At 39.6% G+C, this 12,262-nt stretch overlaps 1 protein-coding gene across 4 annotated transcripts in view; it reads right to left on the reverse strand.

The window, feature by feature from the left end:
- Positions 1 to 12,262, reverse strand: part of vti1a (vesicle transport through interaction with t-SNAREs 1A) — a 117,031-nt gene that overhangs the window by 91,381 nt on the left and 13,388 nt on the right. The window lies entirely within an intron of this gene.

Consider the following 12,262-nt stretch of genomic DNA (forward strand, 5'->3'; position numbering starts at 1 on the left):
CACAAATTCTTTCAATTTTTCTATATTTATATTGTAATTGACTAAGTAAATAAAACAAAGACAGGGAATAAGCAAAGGAACACCAATTACCTGGTGGGGACATTTTTTTCCCTCAAAGGCACCATCCTTTCCTACTATCTCTCTCTTAAAGTAAAAGTTTGAAGAAGCTATTAAGCACTTTAATGGTACCTTCCATGAGAAAAGCACAAACCAAACTTGAAAATGCCAATCCTAACCTCAGGAGTGATTATATCAAGTTGCCTGATTGAAATAACTTTGGAACCAATCAAAACTGAGCCAGTTGATGTTATTTATTTGTCTCTCCTCATAATCTGGAGCACTGAGTGGAAACTCCTCGCTGATGTGATTTGTTATTATCGTGACGCTGAGGGTCACAGTTCTCTGGAGTAATTACTGAGTAGATAGAGGACCCAGACCACAAAACCCAAACAAGCGCACCCAAACAATAGCCAACCACGGGGACCTAACCTAACCACTAAACGCCTACTGGGGAAAAGACTGGCAGCACAGACTGAAATAACACAGACATAGATTGTTACAAAGGAGCACTCTGTCCAAATATGCTGTTTAAGTTTGCTTTGCATTTGTTTTTTGAATATTATCTGAACTTTACCTTAATTGGTCTAATGCAAAATGAACTGGGAACAGCCAATTCCAAATAAAAGAGCATTTATTTTCTTTCATCATGAAACTCATCATCCTTTACTTACATGCCTAACACATACGTTTATGTATATGAAACATAATTTAAACTAATCATATTCTATCAATATTTTAAAAAACACATTTTTTTTTAACATAGGCGTCTTTCTGATTCCAGCATTGTAAAGCGCCACCTTCTGCACAAGGGTAACCACATGGTCACTGTGTTGCTGTTAGTGCAATTGTAAGCACAAGAAAAAGGAATTTCAGATTTGTTAAAAATCAGAAAGACAATAAAGACAATATAAAGACAGCATGTACACTTGTACACCAGCCACAAGCACATTTTTTTTTTTTTTTGCCAGGAAAAACACCCACATATTCCATTTAAGTCGAGTTTCATCTTAAAGAGCTTCAGTGCAACTTAGGGGGAAAGACGACTTCACCAGTAATTGAGACGAGGAAGCCTGGGAGAAGCATTGATTTGAATGTTGAGGCTTACGTCGCCTTCAAACCATATGCAGGGCTTTTTTGGTATTTCTAAATAGCTGTTTGTTACAGATGAATGTATGAAGGCTTTCTGCAATGAGAACAGAGTAGATAACAAAGAAAGTATAAAGAATGGAAAATGTCATTGAAATGAAAGTGTTGCCGCTACTTTCCCTGTACCTACAGTACACACTCCAGCTTTTGGATTCCCCCTCTGGAAAACAACAGATTCCTAAGCGACTACTGCCTTCCCATTTGATGTAAAATATAAGCAGGTGCATTACTGACTGCTTAATACAGTAACAGATTTTGATTATAAGTTTGGGTGTTTAGTGACAACAGGCTCAGTGTTGAGGTCAGGAAAGCAGATATCTGCTCTATAGTAAAATCTTATTTTCCATTTAAAAAAAGGCTCTAAAACCGACTCAGTCTATTTACAGTACGTGGAGACAGAGCTGCGCGTCTTGATACGAAACCAACTAATCAGGCTTTGTAATCTAAAAAAGAATATGTGCTTTCAGAAGATACCTTATTGCTCAGAAAAGAGAGAGAGAGAGAAAAAAAGAGCTTTTTTTAAATCCTTTTGAAAGGTCTGTCTTTGTCACTTTTTTAATCTTGGGTGAGAATTTGCTTCTATTCCCGGAAGCACACAAGAAAAGTACAAAGGTACATCTTAACTTTATGCAAAGTGGCCTGCCTTTTAAAACTCCACACATCCCGTCAAATGCAGCAATGGAGGTGCTGGTGTCCTGTCAAAAACACACGTTTTACCTCTGTTGACATGGATAGCAGACCAAAAAAAAAAAAAGTATTTTTCTTTACTCATCAAATTGTAATTACATATGCATGCATAACAATTCATATCAGATATGCTAATCAGCATAATCCTCTGAGCAGCAAATGATATTAATTCAATTATAACAAATACGCGGATATCTTCTTTGTGTGCAATTCCTTTATAGTCTATGAGCATGCAATGGTATACTTTCTCTAAATAAACATGACGATTCTTTTAATTCTTTCATAAACCACAAAGAAGAAAATACATTTCATGAACATTGGCTCACAGAAAAACTTGTTATTAATTGTAAAAAAAAAGAAATAATGACCTTTCAAAATAAATTCAAATCACTCTACAATTAAGGTCTCTGTAATGTAAAACCAAACTTTCTCTGAAAATTCAAATGAAACAAACTGAGATCCATATACACATTTCAATGCCCTCCAACACTCCTCCTTGCTTCTTGCCTGGTGCAACGAGTGACACAAGGACAAGTCGAATAATTGTGGCGCCTAGAAAGCAGGAAAAAAAAAAATGTAAACAGTTCATTAGATGGGAAATAAAAGGCGTAAAAATACCCAGGGGCAGAGTGTAATGAGGGGCCCTGAAGTTCCTCTGCAGACGCTTTTTCCCTCTTCTTTCCCAAGCTTTTCCTTTTTCACCCTGCACACACGGCTGGTGGCATAGCATGAAGAGTAATTAACCACATTCAGTTTATAGTACTAGGTTCCACTACAGGGTTTTTCACCAGTAGGAGAGCAACTGGCCAAGTTAGACTTAATAACTCTTATGTCTAATGCCATGTGATTGCCGCAAACTGACATTCAATCCTTTTATTTTCATGTCACAGTTGCTCTATGAATGTACAAAATATTTTTAAAAACTGAAGGTGGGTATAAAATGAGATCACTGAACAGCTTATAAAAAAAAAACAAACTGAAGAATAAATATTTCTAAAGTCAGTGAAGAAGTGACAGTGAAGTGGGGCAGTGAAATGTCTGTTCACAAAAATGTGTGCTAAACTCAAAGGTTATATTTCACTTCCTCTCCTCCCCTGCTGTGATATTTTCCCAGGTGATGTGTGGACCAGTGCCAGCAGGCCCCACTCTGGTTCCCCCACAAGTGGGGGCAGAGGTGGGCTGATGCGGCATGGCGTTAAAAGGAAGCTGAGACCTTTAAGCAGGCACAAGTATCACAACAGCATCTTAAATAATGCATCTCTGCTCGGCAGGGGTTTAACACACACACACACACACGCATAGCCGGCACAAAGGAAAACACACACACACACACATACACAAATTGTTGTCTAGCATCTTCTACTCCCCTTTAACACAAACAAACTGGGAGAGGTTGTTCAATTAAGTGCTCTTTTTTTAAATGCATTTGATATATTACCAGACAAAGGGAAGCAGCTACAGTTGGGATTGTCGCAGGAGGGTGTCATTTGCGCCTTTGTTTTATTGCGGTCTTTGGTGCCATTGCATCCTTTACTTCTGACTGTCGTGCGTTTGTGTGAGTGCAGAAGCATACATGGGGGCTACTATATGTAAGATAGAGGCTCCTATGAGCTTTTGCATCCCGGGGAAACCTCCTTTAGAGAACGCACGCGTGCATCATATGTGAACGGTAGCCCGGTGTGTGTTCTATTCCCTAATAGAAGTGCAGCAGTGGTAGAGAAGCCGGAGCCTTAGATAACAGCATGGGGCCTCTCATTAGCTCACAGGTTGGTGCTTTGGTGGCTTCTACGCACACTGCATTGTGTTCCACTTCCATGAAACACCTCAAGGAGTCTCACAGAAACGATTGTCAAAAAACACAAATAAAGGTGAATGATCAACAACGGCAGGGTAATAAATGAGCCAGCGACATATCTAAGCACGTGTGAGGTGAGGGGACTTATTTTAGGGAGACAGAGTGGCTCAGCTTCAAAAAGATCGTGTCCCTTAAAAAAAAAAAAACCTGACTCAGTTTGACACAACTGTGATAAAACTTCTCTTTATTGGGTTTTTTTTTAATCTATCAATCAATTAACCCACAAGTAAACAGGGTTTTATAATTTGCCAGAGGTAGATTACACTATTCTGATATCGTGCTATTTCATGCTTATACCTTTGTGATTTTTTGGGGGGGGGGGGTCCCCCTGTCAAAGTCATTTCTATTGCTAAGTACTGCCGAGATCAGTCAATAAGCCTAACGACTGTAACCACAAAGTGGTAGGCCAGGAGACAGCAAGAGAAGGCGGGGGGGTTGAAAGTGAACTCCAAACAAAAGAGCAAATTTTCCAAGAAGGGCTTTGATTGAAGAAACGCCATATAGTTTTTGAAGGCCGAGGGATCATCTCTCAGTGGTTATTTCTTTAAGGCACGAGGCCCGATTAAACCCAATATTAAAATATGAAGGTGCTTCTAATGAAAAATCAAAGGCCCCATTTCTCCTCCCACACTTCCATTCTTCCATGTCTCTTTCCTTCCTTCTGTCTTCTTCTATCAGTTTTTTTCTTCCATAGCCCATGGTTGTGTAGGAGGGGACACAAGGAAAGATGGAAAGATGGAAAGAAAGTATGAAAAGCCAAAAAGAAAGACAGCAAAGAAAATGAGGAAAGAGGGAGGGTTATAGAGATGAGGGACCTAGGTGCTGGTGGTGCAAAACAGAGACAGACAGCAGTGGTTGGAGGAGTAAATCAATAGAGCACAGCCGTCGGGGAGGCGGGCAGCCAGGGCAAGGATAGAGGAGAGGAGAGGGGAACCAGCACAGGGGCCTGGGCTCCGATCACAACGCTGGCTTCTGGCGTGCAGTGGGGAATAAAGAGAGCCTCCCCAGGTCAGCACCAGAGAAAAAGGTGAGATTAGAGGAAAGTGGAGGAGGTATTTTCACAGAGTGAAGGTGGGAGGGGTTGGAGAGGTGGGTGCTGGAGGATGACGAGAGAGAGTGTGTGCGTGTGTGTGTGTGTAGTTGAGATTGGGGGGTGGGGGGGTGGGGGCGTTGGAGATGTGCATACAGGATACCTGGCAAGCCAGGGACCAACCGGCCCATTAGCCTGTGGGCACCTACATATGGTTCACTGAACCCTCTGCTGAGAAGAGCTCCTCTCCTATCAGTCTTCCCATCTTTTTTAAAGATACCTTCACTTTTAACCCTTTCTCTGCTTTGGAAAGAGGCTCAGTCCTGACCTCGATTTATGATTCATTTTTGTTTGATGTCTATTCTTGGAGTGTTATCTAAAATTGAAAAATGTAATAAAAAAAAAAAAAAAAACCTAGACACAAAGGGAGAGAAGTCGGGCCTGGTGAGCATGTGCGCGTCCCTCAGTGGACACGCACACAGAAGACTATCTCCTTTAGTGCTTTGCCTTTTCTTGTAATGTGACCATTGTTGGTGCTGAATAGCTGGCTCATTAGCATAAGAATACAGCAGCACACATAGAGACTTAGCCAGATCATTATCTCTATATATTTATGTATACTTTGTTATTTCACTAGCCAGAACACATTCAAATGCTGATGAGGCCAGAAAGGCCCCCTTCCAAAGCCCTTCCAACATGTGCCCTCCTGAACTTCCCAATACACTTACGAGTTTCCTGGGAGTGTGCAGGTTCTGTGCTGGAATTCACAACAGTGGTGCAGAAATGATCAGAAATAGTCAACTGATTGCTACAGACAAGACTTTCTTCCACCTTCTAAGCCAATTTAAAAAGACATTAGGGTGCAGGTAATATCAACATTAAAATAATCATATTTATTTTTCAAAAGAAAAAAGTGCAGGAACAATTAAAAACACAAAGATAAAATCCACTAAATAATATTAATTTAGTGAACAATTTAATTGTTTGCAAGTGTCTTATGTGAACTGGTATTTTTATTTTGAAATTATACAAGGCAAAAAATACCCAAAAAACCCCCCCCCAAAAAAACAAGCTTAACAGAGAACAAACAAGTGCTCTATGGTGATGAGGGGAACAAAACTAAAGAGTTTAGTCTCACTGCAGGAGTAAGCTGATGCTCTAATGCTGGCCAACCTCTGGGATAATTGAAAAAAGAAAAAAAAAAAAACCTTAATTCATCTTCCACAATGTAATTCTGATCAAGGCCACAGCCAGATTCCACTGCAGGCTTCAAAAACACCCGAGAAAAGGCAAAATTGTTGGTCGCTGAGAGCAAAAACGGTTTCCCTTTCTTTCTGGCACGCGCCCTCATTAGAAACACTTAGGATGAGAGGAAGAACCCAAGTTTAATTGTGTGTGTGCATGTTTCTGTGAAGGGGCTGTGAGCAAGGGTTAAAATGTGTAAACATAGAACTTTTACTCTAAAGAAACACCAGTAAAGATGAAATGTAAAGAGTCTTCCCTCTATTTACCCCCTTTCCACAGCCTTGGCTTCTCTAAGCCTTCCTTATTAAAAAGCAAATGCCACTGCCTAAAATACAGAGGAAAAACACAGACCCAATGATTCATAATATATTTCATAAATACTTCATGAATCCCTTCACCATACTTAAGCCAGTCTGGCAAAAAAAGAAAACATTGTCACCTATTCTAGTACCCGCTTGTCAGCACATCACTGGGGAGTGGGTGTCACATGTCACTTCTGGTTTACACTACTGCGTGGGACAGGCTCAGTGCACGAAAACCGGGGGTAGGACAGAAAGAAGAACAGAAAGAAAAAGAAAAGTGAAGGGGAGGTGGAAAGGGGAGTAAAGAGAGGGAGGAGGGGGAGGAGAAGCATGGGGGTGTTATCATATCATCACCCCATGTCTTTATATTTTCCCCCTATTATCTTTGGCCCCCACTCACTCCAGTCACTCAATCACACAAGCCCTGAGGACAGTGAGGGGACCTGGGAGGGCCTTCGCTTCTTGGCAGACTCAGCCAGACAAGCGTCTGAAAGCTATACTGATCGCTGTCAGTGTGTGTGAAAGTACGGTGACTTTGGAGGGGCCAGGAGAGATAAGCGAGAAAGGAAACGATCGCGTGGAAGGATAACGGCCGAATTTGCACACTGCCAAACAAATCCTGCGCTCCAGGCATAATGCAGATACCCCATCCATACAGAGGAGAGTTAACATAAAGAGACACAGAAGAAGCAGCAGCTGATCTGCTTACAAATTACGGCCTGTGTGATATTTGTGAGTCGAATCCTACGACAAATCATCTCGTTAAAGAACACGAAACTCATAAGCATAAAGCGAATTTTGCTGTTGTATTACCTGAAACTTTAATATCAGCTTTAAAAGAAAGTACCCTGCTTTCCAACACAATTTTAGTTTTGTTTCTTCAAGACAGTATGAATATAATTTACAAATTACTCTCAGTTAGTAACTTTAAATTCACAACTACAGTAACTATGGAAAACAGAGAATACCCCATTAATCCTTAACTGTTTGCCCAAAGGGCCGTTTCCAGCTTGAGACACAGACCCATCAACATTAAACAATACTTCTATTTAGACTTAAATGGCTTTTACAATTAAAAATTTCAATTATCCCCTTGCTTTAATGCATCCAACACAATTTATACATGTAAAACATCCATACATTTAAATCAGAAATAAAATAAACAGAATCAGCCAATTGTTTGTCGCCCTTTCCCCCAATTATCAAACCCAAATATGGCACTTTCGGACAGCGTATCTTTTCGTCCTTCTTGTGACACTGTCCTTCAACCCAGATTTGACCTACCATTGCCATTATACCATCAAACATTAAAAAAAAAAAAAAATGGCTTCAACATGAGTGACAAAAGGCTAATCCACAAATGAATCCCATCTTGGTGCCCATAAAGAGGACATGGTAAAGCCTGCAATACCACAAATCCACAAAGGGCGTGTGGAAGACGTACTGCACGCAATGATTTCCAAATGAAAGCCGGAATTCATAAGTAGCGAAGAAGATCTGTTTGCTTACATCTTAAATCTGCACTCAGCGCAGAGGAAATATAGGGAGGGAAAAAAAAAATCCCTGTCAATTCAGGGAGCTCTTTTATGACTGGTGATGAGTGATTAGACTTTGGTGTTGTTGATGGGTTGTTAAGCAACAAACCATGAAAAGAGTCAATCTGCATTTACTCCTCTGTGTTTAATATGAACAAGTAAGCCAAGGCAACCTAAGGCGATTTAAAGTGTCTAACATCCAACTAATGTTGGTCTGTCATTTTGTTGCTTGCAGAAGTCACTTTAATGAGGACAAGGGGCAAACAAGAAGAAGCCTTCAAGCTGGATTACAACAATGCTAATATATAATCACTAGTTGTGTGGTTAGCTTGGAACGTACAGTCATCCTAAAATCTCCCTTCAAAACTTAAATCTCAACATAATTATGATCATCTTTTGCAAAAAAAAAAATTACATTTAAGATGCCAGAGCTCCTTGAAAAAAATAACTTTTCCAATAAATGACTTTGCAAACTCTTCATTCTTTGCTAAGGTTGCTAATTGTGCTAAAAGTTATGAGTTTATGACCGCTCTTGTTCAAGTTGGATACTCTCCACAACCTTCAAGTGTCCATGATCATTTATTTTGTTTTTTAAGATAATGAAAAACATGAAAATGACCCTCATCTTCATCTGTTTGGCTCCTTTCTATCACTCCAAATTCACATTTCAAACACCAAAGTCCAACTTGGGGCCAAAACGATTAGCACAGAGACAAAACCCTGAAAATTAAAAAAAAAAAATAAAAAGAAATGCCAGAAATATACTAATTCATTGCCACTGATGAATAGCTTGCGGATGACCCTCAGATTAAGAGGAAACAAAAACTTTTAAGTTCAGAAAAAGAGTCTTGTGGAAAAGTTCAGATAACATTCTCAAACGTGTGTTTGAGCCGCGTGTAGTAAAGTCAGGAGTCATTCATGAATAACTCAGTCTTGATCGAATTTGATCATTAAATTATCCATTATATCTGTGTATGCATACTTTAATTAAACCATTTCTACATCAAACAAAGCTTAAAAAGGTGCCGTACACCAATTCATTAAAAACATTTTCAGTGAAAAAGCCTCAACTGAAAACTACATGTCAAGTCTCAAGATATCATTATAAGGTCACTGAAACCACTTATGAAATAGATTTAGAGTAAAAAAAATATTCAATACCAACAGCTTTTTTTCATTCCATTCATCTCAGTGTACCTGGCAAATAAACTGTTCAATTTTTCAAGGCTGGCCGACTCTTTCCAAATGCGTTAATTATCTCCCTGGGCAGGCGCTGGGAGGCATTCCACCAAAAATACTTTTATTAAAGAAAAAGGCAATCCACACATCCTACTTGACCATGACTGAAGCTCCAAACAATACCCCAACAGATAACTGGAAATTACTAAGTGATAGTTGTGTTCCTGTGACAGTTGGCCTTATGATTTAACATCAGGATCCATATTGGAATAAATAAAGCTAGGAATGAAAAGACACATCATCACCTCAATCTTACTGAATAGGGCCCTTTTGACTATAAGTACCGCACTTCAGGTGAATAAAAATTTGACCGCGTCACATTTTTCACATCTTGCAATAACTTATAATTTGTAAAGTGACAACATATTTACCAACCTCATAAGGCTGGGTGATGATGATATGGGTTTCAAAAGAAATACTGACATGTGGAGAACATCTTAGTGGTCCTTGATGGAATATTATGTGGCATATTATGACAAAACAACAAGAGCTTTCTATTCAAAATTCAAAACTGTGGTTGATCAGAGGAAACTAAAAAACATAACATGATGGATCTCATGCCATCAACACAACTGCCTTGACCATAGGAGGCACTCCCTTTCAATTGATGACAAAAAAAAAAAATGAGGTTTCAACAATAAAGCTTGTCAAAGCTTGATATTTAAAGACTATTAATTAACCTTTTTATATTCAAGGATACTTAAGCACAAGGCCATTTAGACCAGACGTGTTTTTGCAATTAAACACACACAAAAAGAACATAAAATTGTACAGTCACCTCCTTAAACATAATGTAAAGATATGAAACATGTTTGGAGGAGCAGAAGAGAGAAGAAATTAGTACGAGTTAAAGTATGAAATGTTTAAAAAAGGGAAGTTACTGTCCCAAGGAGGTATTATTTAATTTATATTCTATTTTGATATGCTTTGAAAAATATTTAAGCAAACTAAGCAAAGAAAAACAAAATAAAGAAAATGCATAAAGTTGGAAGTCACTAATGTAAGATATTTTTGGAACTATGACAGGCTTTTATCACAGGGACACTATTTTCAGTCTTGCTTATAAAATATAAAGCAGAGGTTAGGCACAGCAATGGTAAGAAGAATTTATCAGAGAAAGTCCAACCACATATCAGAAGGCCAAAGTAATTGGTGAATGTGCCCAATATTGTCCTTGTCATGTAACTTAGTGGAAGAAAATTCTTAGAGCAACACCGCCATCTGCTGCCAGCAGGAGGCATACTGACAGTCCAAGCCAAAGACACTGAATAATCTCTAAAAAGGGTTCAGGTTTTAAAATGGGAAGAGAAAATATGAAGACACTTTATTAACCTTCGTAGTTACTGTAGAGTAATGACCAAAAGGTTTTTTTTTTTCTTGAATGAGATCAACATTTCTCATGAAATTGTGTATTATATAACCCAGACACACGCCACTGCCGGAATCAACACATTTACATGATACATAATTAAACTTACACACCTAAAAGTTGTATTGTGTTTTGTGTGATACAGTCGATGCCTGCAAGTCCCCGGCTTGCCCACTGAGACAGACCTAACCTGGCACTTTGAAAACAGTGGCTCTGTTTACCCAATAGATTTCATTAAATTAAGCTTAGGTTAGGCTCTTCTTTCCCTGATCAAAGCCACCGCTAAGAGCCATGCCATTCTTCTTCCTCTGATTTGAACAAGCCGACCCCATCAAATAGGATTTTCATGATCCTTTTAATTTATTTATTTATTTATTACACACTTTGGCTTACTTTTTTTTGGTTAAACTGCTGTCCCCTTTGGCTATTGCAATGTCTGTTTTGTCGTGGCCTATATATACACACACACACACACACACACACACACACACACACACACACACACACACACACACACACACACACACACACACACACACACCTTTTGGGATGGTTGTTTGATAAGTTTTCTTTCTGGATGAAATGGCTTGGGTTACTGAGGTCAACTCCAGCCCCTGTCTGAAAAGGAGAAGGAATGAGGTCTCAAGCTGGCACACCAGTGGTAGAATTACTTCAAACCATGGGTGAATGAGAGGATGAGAGAGTAGGTTAAGGGGGGAGACACCCGTGGGAGGCCAGTAGGGGGTGGGGTATGAGGGGAGATTTGGTAGTGAGGGAGTGGAAAGGCCTTGATATCCACAGAAAGCACAACAAAGCCAGAGCTTTTTACATTAAAAAGAAAGGAGATTGCCCTTTTTTTTTTTTTTCCTCCACTCGACGCCTTTCGAGCTGAGTGTCATGTCCTCCCTAGGCCGGCAGGAAGTGAGAAGCTGAGCTCAGCTATAGCATTTGGCACATCTGAGGCACATCTGAGGGGGCTGAAGTTCTTGCCTTCTGAACTCTTGCATCAGATTTACGGGACATGAGATATACTAGATGTAACTCGGTGAGGTGGGTGATCCTGGTTTAAATGTGCACTGATTTCACCACGCCACACGCAGAGGTGCAAAAAAAGAAAATTACAGTCAAACAGAGAGAGTCACAGTTAGAAGCAAGCCGCTGCTTTTTTTTTTTAACTTTCTGGACACCAGGATTATCCTACAGCTACCTTCGGCTTTTTTATTTCAGTACTGTGGGTCATTCCAGAGACAACTTAAGTATGCAGTAATGTGCAAATAAGAATTTAGATGTCATCATATTCTCTAAGGGCTGTGCACACAGGATTTTGCATTTTAAAGCACATGGAGGATGTTTTGCCAGGTTGAAGAAACAATTTTTTCCCCCACATATGCTCGTAAGACAGGGAAAAAAGGCTAGTAATGAGAATTAGCACCAATATCGGCCACAGCAGGTGTTAACCGCTTGATGATTAAGCATGGTAAGAGTGGGGAGAAGAAAAGTTAAAGATTAATCGTCAGCCAATTAAATGCCCACGGCGAGGAAAGCAAACTGTCTTGGCACAGAGATCTCTTCTGTGATCTCAGCTAGCACATCTCAGTGGCGTGTTCACAGATCACTAGCACATATTATCTGAATCTAAATGCGGTGTTTGTGCATGTTTACTTGTTTGCAACAGTGAGGTGGGGGGGGGGGAATAAAAAAGCATTTTGTGGTGAGGGATGATTAGATACCAAACACATTTAAGAAAAATAATGAGCTTATTATGGGCATGGGCTGTAGTAGTATTCTAAGATA

Source organism: Archocentrus centrarchus, chromosome 19, assembly GCF_007364275.1.
Source record: "Archocentrus centrarchus isolate MPI-CPG fArcCen1 chromosome 19, fArcCen1, whole genome shotgun sequence".
Classification (NCBI taxonomy): domain Eukaryota; kingdom Metazoa; phylum Chordata; class Actinopteri; order Cichliformes; family Cichlidae; genus Archocentrus; species Archocentrus centrarchus.